Source organism: Myxocyprinus asiaticus, chromosome 6 (assembly GCF_019703515.2).
Source record: "Myxocyprinus asiaticus isolate MX2 ecotype Aquarium Trade chromosome 6, UBuf_Myxa_2, whole genome shotgun sequence".
In the NCBI taxonomy this organism is placed as follows: Eukaryota; Metazoa; Chordata; class Actinopteri; order Cypriniformes; family Catostomidae; genus Myxocyprinus; species Myxocyprinus asiaticus.
Window position 1 is genome coordinate 51986468 of NC_059349.1, and position 9868 is coordinate 51996335.

Consider the following 9868-nt stretch of genomic DNA (forward strand, 5'->3'; position numbering starts at 1 on the left):
AGTCAGCGTCTTTACTTGCTGAGCTCCCCAGGCCCCAGGGTTGTCCCTATTGATTATTTTGGTAATCTAGTCATATAATGATTATTCTGACGATTAACCGAGTAATCTGAAAAATTATTTAATAACTTTATTTAATAATGACTTCTGTTGCATTGCTGAAGTGGTGTTAGGTTTTGTCAGGACCTGCATTGTTTTTAAAATCTAAAGTGAATTGCTATTACACAGCTGACACCTCTTGTCGTTATGCGTACGGACCTTTGTCCATGGACTCCATCACTTCCGCCTAATTTTTGATTTGTCAATTCAGTCATTTTATAATCGAGGAATTTTTTTTAATCGAGTAATCAAATTAAATCGAGTAATCGTGACAGCCCTACTGATAACGTAGCACTCCAGTTTGTTTTCACATATTTCACGTAATTCAAACTATTTTTGGTAGGTACCGTACAAATCTAACAAGAATGCATTTCCCCAGATCATGGTAACATCAATAACAATACTAATAATAAAGATTATGTATTGCTATACTATAAAATTCAAGCTGGGTGGGTTACAAAAAACAGTGGACCAAAAAGAAACATTTTAAACTATGTAAATATTTTTTTACATTTAAACTTTTATTAATCATGGCGTTTTACAATGTGGAATATGTTAACAAATATTTGCAAATAGAAACGAAACATTTAATATTATACATGTAAGTGACATGGAAAAAAAAAATGTATATCACTATGTACGACAATTAATCACTAGCCAAAAAATTTAATATTCGTGAAAGCCCTCTCTCTTTTTTTTTTTCCAGTGCTAAACCCTCGTACTTCAAAGCCCTGCGTCTGTGCTGGAAAAAAGGAGCTTTGCAAAATAAAAATGGCATCCTGTTTGCACGTGAAGCGAGGAGCGTGTTCTCTCACGGGAACGTTTCGAGCACAAAGGCCAATGTCTAATGGGTTAGAGAGTGAGTCAGTCTGCTCTTATGCATGCTTGTTTCTCTCGCTCTCTCTGTTTTCCTGTGCTCCCTCGCTCTCATGCAACCAGCTCCTGCTAGCACAAGCTCCATGGAAATGCATGTGCTCTTACCGTCTAGCACGCAGTGAATGAACTCGACAGAAACACTGCAGCATACCCATGTCATCTGTGCAAATGAAAGCAAAAGTAGGACACGACTGTAAACAGTGCAGCAAATGTGCAGACAGACATGCTGGTAGTCGACACATAATGTGTCACAGATTTTACTTTTAGCAACGACAATATTTTAGGTTAAAATGTATATACAAATATTTAGGAAAATGTGTTTAAGTGTTATGACTGGACACCATTTATTTTGCTCTGAACTAGTTTAATTTAAATGGTCCTGTGATGGGACAAATTATTTTTTTAAAGTACAAATATTACATTACATGAGGTCATATAAGCTACATGCATGATAATTATAAAAAATAATAAATACAAATGAGAAAACAGATCAAGTATAGAATGTCACACTGCAGGACGTAAACTTCCCAAAAGTATTTCATGTCAACTACCCTAATAAAGGCACAAATTTGGAAAAAAGAGCAAGTTTGAGGAAAGTAGGAGGAAAATTGACGTAAATGAATTGGAGCTTTCAGGTTCTCGATAAGTGAGGTGTTTTCAGAAAATTAGCCTAAAAGTACCAAAGACTAACGTAAAAACTAACAACATAGACTACTTATAAATTACACACCCATAGTGTTTTAAAAAACACAACTAGTAGTTGACCGATGCAAGTTTTTTTAATGGCTAGGGCTGTCACGATTATAAAATTCGGCTGACGATTAATTGTCAAACAAATAATTGTGATTATGAAGATTCATTGTCTGTTTTAGGACTTTCACGATTAATTGTCATATAAATTGTCATATTTCTTAAGGTGCATGTGTGTTTCATACACCTTAAGAAGTCATTTTTACATATTTAACTTCAACTATATACTTCAAATAAATCAAATAATAAAATATGGATATATGATTCCTTTTTAAAGACTTTACGTATGAGTGACGTTTTAAATATCAAAATATTTCTAAATACTTAAAACATGTCTCTCTTTATGCTTTTGGTATACTAAAAACTTTAGTTTTGGTCCATTTTACATTGACTGATATTTTTGAAACATTTTATATAATATATATTTTTTCTATAATAAATAAGGTATATATTTTTATACATATTATTTTATTTAGGCTATATTATATATTATATTATGAAACAGTCAAATATTTCTGTCCTAATGTATTGACTTTCACACATTCTTATTGCTCTTTGATTAGACCCACGAGCCCTTATTTCTCATGAAGCAAAATCTTTAAGATTTCATTTCATTATTTTATCACTCCACGGAAATAGAGTAAGCATGTGTCTCCTATGTGTCACTGTGTGTCATTAACAATGCATAGCCCATGACCAGGAACATTTGCATTTACACGATCATTAAATTAAAGTGTAACCGGAGCGCTCTGCATTCACTATCACATGTTTATATTTTCGTGGGTGTTTGGCGCGTGCCGTCAGCAGAGCTTTACGCACTCTTCTGGACAGGAACTGCGCTGGTTGACGCCCGCGGTGCGGCTCAGTGACACTCAAGAGTTCAGCTAAATGACACACAAATGCTCCGTTAACAGCATTTATAAATTTGCTTTAAATTCCTTTATTTGGGCATTAAAACGTGATTGAAATTTGAAGTGCATAATAATCAGACAATTATTTAATAATCGTGACAGGCCTGGGTATCTCAGCGAGTATTGACGCTGACTACCACCCCTGGAGTCGCAAGTTCAAATCCAGGGCGTGCTGAGTGACTTCAGACAGGTCTCCTAAGCAACCAAATTGGCCCGGTTGATAGGGAGGGTAGAGTCACATGGGGTAACCTCCTTGCGGTTGCTATAATTTGGTTCTTGCTCTTGGTGGGGCGCGTTGCGAGTTGTGCGTGGATGCCGCGGAGAATAGCATGAAGCCTCCACACGCGCTATGTCTCCATGGTAACGTGCTCAACAAGCCACATCATAAGATGTGCGGATTGACGGTCTCAGACGCAGAGGCAACTGAGATTCGTCCTCCGCCACCCGGATTGAGGCGAGTCACTATGCCACCACGAGGACTTAGAGCGCATTGGGAATTGGGCATTCCAAACTGGGGAGAATTTTTTTTTTTTTTTATTATCGCGACAGGCCTATTAATGGCCAATGCCAATACCAACATCAACAGTGGATGGCAAATTTAATGCTGATACATTATAACTTAAATCAATAATGAAATTAGACATATATAAAATTGCTGAAATTGAATTAACACTTATTTCACTCAATATTTACTTTTTGATTGAAAACATTTGATTGAAAAATTCTTATTTTTTTATTTATGTTGACAAGGCTGTTGTTAGATTTTGAAACAGACAAAAGTGAAAACTATCGGCCAATGTTGATTATCGGTCAAATATCAGCCGATTTATCGGCCTGGCACACATATCGGCCTATCATTATAAACAACAACCATAATGTATCCATAAACATTATTATGCATAAATGCATATCCCTTATTCTAAATTCTTGCATTTATTTTCCTCATTTGTGGCGTTTGGTCATTACCGATTTTAACAAAAATCTATAGACCGATAACAATATTTTGCCACTTAGCTTATTTTGTCATCAGATCACTGTTTTACTTTAAAATGCTTAAACATTTTAAAAAGAGGTACAAAAGCTTTTTTACTGTTCAAACAATAACTCATTTCCAATATCTCAGAAGTCAAAGTCTGCTGGTTTCAAAGTGTTTTGGATGGTTTCCCTCATCATGTAGCCTATAGGTAAGTGCCGCTTTAACAACTGTCACGTTCGCTTATAGCGTTTTTTTCCACACTAACGTGAGAACGGGAAAGAATATAAATTAAATATTACATGTCCTTTGGAGTGCCAACCATTCTACATATTGTGGCTATTATTATTTCTGGACTGTGCATTTGAATTCACAGTGGTTTTACAAAGTGCTTTACTAACTACTTATAAATAAACCACTGGTTTTTCATATCAGCGTTTTCATGCTTTTTACCGATTTGCTGATGGTTTTAATGTGATCAATAACTGGCTGATAAATATCGGCAGTCAATACATCGGTGCATCGCTAATTTTTGAAAAACATTGTGAACATACGAACTGGTAATGCCCTGAAATGATGTGGAAAAGTAATGCAATTAAAAAGCCTGTATTCAAAACCAAAATACCACTTAAAATAGAAACTCAAATGTGTCAATATTTTAAATTAAGTTGTGATGAATAAATCTGAACTAAATAGAACTGTTGCTTTTTAAGAGGTTATGTTTATTATGTCAACCTTTTAAGCTCGATTTCATTGTCAGTCTATCTTTATTTTGGCTCAATCTGAGTCACTTCCCATCTGCCAACTGGAGTTTGATAGTTTGCTGAGATACATGTGATTGTTGCCATGACAGTCCCTGTAAATTCCCACAGCATCAGCACCACCGCAGCTCATTTATCTAACATAAACATGCCATATAACTATTAAAGAAGCATTCTGGAGGCAAAGTAGCGTAAAATAACCTCGATGCAATGGGCCTGTTATTGTTAGTCATATTCACATCAAATTGCACAGATTCTCACACAGGGGCCTTTCGTGCATGTGGCCCCGTGACTTTAAAGACGGGCAATGGAAAAACAGCAGGAAACACAAGCTCTCATTGGACGGTGGCCCAGCGATGGGGAAACTGGGATCTCTGAATAATCCCTAATATGTCATTTTGCAAGTGTGTGAGCACAGAACAAGACTAGGGAGTGGGCGTAGACATCTGATCTAGATGGAGGCTAAAATAAATATTACATCTGTCCTCCCCAAAAATAAAAGTCATAGCAAGGCCTTGAAGCTACATGAAAAAAAGACTCAAATTATTATACAACCCATACCTTAATGTGTCTATTTCAGCTATATGTATCATTTCTAAATTCATTCAATATTTTATTTGATTATAATTATGCCTTAAATAATTTTTGGCCTATAAACATACATTTTATAAATTATGGTAAGCTGTAATATTATCCATTCCATTGATGTGTCATAAAATGTTATACAATGGCAAGCTTATTTCAAAAGGAAATCCTACTACAAGCTTTTGCTTAAAATATATGTTTTAAATAACCAAACAATATGAAAATCAGCTACATAAAATCAAATGTCAAATGCAGAACAGCACTTTCTCTACAGATTTTGGGGATCTGAAAAATAGTTATTATTAAGGCTGGGTATTGATACAGATTTCCCGATTCAGGTTCATAAGCTCTTGATTTGATTCATATGGGTATATTTCAGTTAAAATGTCCCTTTTGCTTACATATGAAATAAATTCTTTCCCAGCTAATGCTGTTAATTATACAGGGGACCTTCTAACTAGGTACATTATAAAAATATTAATTTTACCAATTAAATGATTACTTTTTCATCATTTTGTTCACATTTTAGCTTTTAAAAATAAACAAATCCATGTATTCAATTAATAAATATGCTAAAAAATTGCATATATTATTTTTTGTTACTTGTTTATTGTTTAATAACATAATTTATACCATTTACGGTATTTACATTGATTTGTTGGACACGTTTTAAAAACTGGTACCATCTCTTTAAGAAAGCCAGCATTTCTGTAATGTTGACGAGAGAGACTTGAAGGGCTTTAAGTCATCTGCCCTACGCATGATTAGAATTAAAAGTTTCTTTTTTGTTGTTTTTGATAAAATACTGACTCTAGAGAACAGAATGAGTATTAAAAGAGACATTATTAAATGACAAATGGGTCGCGTGGATCTCGTCTTTGGACACACATTCCTGAACAACTTTTACTCTGAACACACTGAGATCTCACTGCTGAATATGCCACCACTATACTACACAATTAGTGAAATCTAAACTTTACCAGCCAGTTGCCAATATACATTTTAGTCGCATAGCGTGAAATTTGTTTGCTAATGCAAGCGATTTTCTCTCACTGTAGTAGAGGTTTGTGCATAGAGTAAAAGATCAATGTTGGGATTTAAGAATCGATATCGAGATCGCTCAAACGAAGATCGCGATGCATCAGAAAATCGATTTTTTTACCCACCCCTAATTATTATTATTTCACTTAAATAGCTTAAATTATTTAAGGCCTTTAAACTAGAGGTAGACCGATATATCGGTTTTAACGATTAATCTGTGCCGAAAGTTGCCGATAGTTTTTTTCTTATTATTATTCTTATTATTATTTCTTATTATACTATGATAATTACGTTTTTTAAATCGAAGCAAGAGCATTCAAAGAAAAATACAACTATATAGAAACATCCCTCATCATGCACACATATTTCTCCAACTTCATATTGTGAATAATAATAATATATAGGCTATAAAAACCTTACTTTGGTAAATCATACATATTGAGCATTGTAACGGAGCTAAGTCTACGTCATTTCAAAATAAAAGTCCCTGGTGTGTTTCAGGCTTGTTTAGTGTTAAAAGTCCCATGTTATGCACCAAATCTTTATTTTTTCTGAATCTTTATTTTTTTTGGTTGAAAAATAAACTACATCTGGAATTGTATTCATTTTGGACTCTGACCTCTACGTTTGTGCCGATTAAGAAATTGTTGTAATATTCTATTAATCGATTTTAAAAACTATTGGCCGATTAATCGATTATCGGCCTTTTCCACCACCTTAGTTACCGGCAAAATCCACCATCGGTCGACCTCTACATTAAACATACATTTTATAAATTATGGTAAAGCTGTAATATTAGCCATTTCATTATTGTGTCTTAAAATTTCATATAAAAATTTACTGAATAAGTGATGGCAAGCTAATATTTTTAGCCTTAGCTCTGTTTAAAATGTTTTAAATAACCAAGCAATATGAAAACAGACAAAATTAGCTACATAAAATCAAATGTGAAACACAGTAGATTGTCTCCACAGATTTGTATATTACATGATACATTATTTCACAATAACTGTTCTCAGAATCAACATGATACATCATGTATTTAAAAAGAGCTATCTTTTCTATATTTGTCTTTTCAAATGCCAATAATTAAAGTCATTATCAAAACAAAGACAAATATATATATCGGTTTCTGTAATATATATATATATGTGTGTGTGTGTGTGTGTGTGTTATATATATATATATATATATAAATATTTGCCTATGTGTGAGATGTGGAGCCTCCCAGTAAAAGTCTGATTGGTGTCAATTAGATTGTGCTCATAGTAAACAATGTAGTAACGTGTTATGTAATCGAAAGAAAATAAAAACCTCTATGAAAAGACACTGAGAAATACAACTGTATTTGACATGCTTCTGGCTGTCGTTGCACAGCTGAAGACGCCTCGATACGTCCTGTAGACAAAAGGTTTCTGCGCGAAGGACGGTCACCAAATAAAGCTTTGTGGTTACACACACACACACACACACACACACACACACACTTGAGCTGCATGCATGGACACAATATTTCATGCACATCTGCAACTGTGCTCAATACAGCAAACACCCAGAAACCATAATAAAAATACACTTGCATATATATCAGTGCATTTGAGCATTTGCACATATCAGATCTGAGGCTAACATGAATTTATAAGCATATACAAGTGTGAGGGAAATAATGCAAATTACAATAAATGCCACGCTGCCACGCGCTCACGCAACGCAACGAGATCTGTGTGCATATCTAACCTGAATACCGAACCTAAACTGTTTTAATGTGAAAACTATAGCAGACAGTATGATGCTGCGGACTGCGCCACCCCTCTCACGCACAGACAATGAGCCCGCAGTGGGTTCAGGAGACGTGCGGGCCCCTTCAGCGCTTCACACCCGCGTTCAACGCGCGACAAACGCGCCTGTCACTGACGCATGCAGGGCACACATGAACGCTTCAGGTTACCAGACACAAACCTGCTCATGCAGCTTTAACTGACAAAATAACAGCGACAATAAAACTGAAAACCTACGTTATTGTTGTTCTAGTTCTCTGACTGGTCGGTGAAGCTCTCCACAGCTGAACTAAATGCTTTTTCCTCCCTCAGTAATCGCAAAGCCCCGTCAAAAAACAGCGAAAACTTTCCGCTTACCGTCACAAAGCTCTTCGACGTCCTCTTCGTCATTTACTTTCGAGCAGAAAACGAAATAGAGACTATTTTTAAGAAAAGAAATGTGTGTGTTGGAGGGTGGAAGCTAAACATTAGTCTCTCGGTGCTGGTTTTGAAAACATCGCCGTCAGTCTGTCTCTCAGAAAAGACTCGGTGAAAAAAAAAACGCAAGCCGCGGCGCTCATTGGCGGACACGAGGTCATGTGATCCGCCGCACTCAAAAGCGCTTTGCGCATGCGCGTGCTAGGATACGACTTCCATAATGCACTGATATATTTTCTGTTTAATATTTTTGTGCATATATTTCGCTGAATTGTTTCTTTTTATTTCTCTCTGTTTAATATTTGTAATTAATTAATTTTTAATATTCTATCTACATTTCTGCGATTAATATTTTCTATTTGATCATATTTATTTTTTCAACTTAATATTGAGTTCTTATTACCTGATGTACTTACTGTGATGTCAGCTATATAGGAATAGTGAATATCTATGCAAAAATGTCCTGTGTTGTTGATTGTTTGCTTTGTTTTGTTTTTTCATTAATTGATTTGCCTGTTCCTGTATTTCCTTTTTACTCTTTTTATTTTTATTTTATTTTTTATTTTATTTTTATATTGCTGTAATAAGTACAACATGACAGCAAAACGGTCCAATTTAGAGCAATAACAACTACAATATATAAATAAAAAATACCTAAATAAAAAAAAGGAGATATTGGCTGTTTTTAATGTACAAAATAGGTTTCGAAGGCAAAAAATTGTGACTGAACAAGGTATATTATAATACTATTCAAAATGTAAGATTCAAGGCTTTACGGAAATTCACACTCTTTCTGGATTTGCTGTTTTTTATACCATTCAAAGTATCAAAATAATGACCTAATTTTATTTTAAAATGTGTAAAATTTGGTTTCTGTGACTCTGGTCTCTATGTTTGTGCCAACTAAGAAAATGTTGTAACATTCTATGAATCGATTTAAATTTATATAAATAAATATATATATATATATATATATATATATATATATATATATATATATATATATATATATATATTATATATATATATATATATTATATATATATATATATATATGCCGATTAATCAGTAATCTGCCTTTTCAACCACCTTAGTTATCGGCAAAATCCACCATCGGTTGACCTCTACATTAAACATACATTTTATAGATTATGGTAAGCTGTGATATTAACCATTCCATTATTGTGTCTTAAAATTTCATATAAAAATTTACTGAATAAGTGATGGCAAGCTAATTTTTTTAGCCTTAGCTCTGTTTAAAATATGTTTTAAATAACCAAACAATATGAAAACAGACAAAATTTGCTACATAAAATCAAATGTGAAATGCAGTAGATTTGTACAACACGACAGCAGTCAAATTTAGAACAATAACAACTAAAATAAATAAATAAAAAATACCCCCAAAAAATACCTAAATAAAAAATGAGATATTGACTGTTTTGAGTGTTCAAAGTAGGTATAGAAGACAACAAATTGTGACTGAACAAGGTATATTATAATACCATTCAGAAAGTAAGATTCAAGGCTTTACAGAAATTCTCACTCTTTCTGCATTTGCTGTTTTATACTCGCATCAAAGTATCAAAATAATGACCTAATTCTATTTTAAAATGTGTAAAATTTGGTTTCTGTGAATGTTTACTCTTTATGATTGGATTACGGCGCTGCGCACTGTGA

General features: G+C 33.9%; 1 protein-coding gene across 6 annotated transcripts in view; it reads right to left on the bottom strand.

Moving 5' to 3' along the window:
* Positions 1 to 8278, bottom strand: part of ankrd12 (ankyrin repeat domain 12) — an 86631-nt gene extending 78353 nt beyond the window's left edge. For 4 of the 6 annotated variants that reach the window (XM_051700607.1, XM_051700606.1, XM_051700605.1 and 1 more), the window contains exon 1: positions 8129 to 8278. The gene's annotated coding sequence lies outside the window, so the exon portion shown is untranslated. Of the gene's footprint in view, positions 1 to 1077; positions 1133 to 8008; positions 8098 to 8128 lie in introns of those variants that run through there. The other 2 variants (XM_051700602.1, XM_051700603.1) reach the window with 2 other exon arrangements.
* Between the last annotated feature and the right edge of the window lie 1590 nt (positions 8279 to 9868).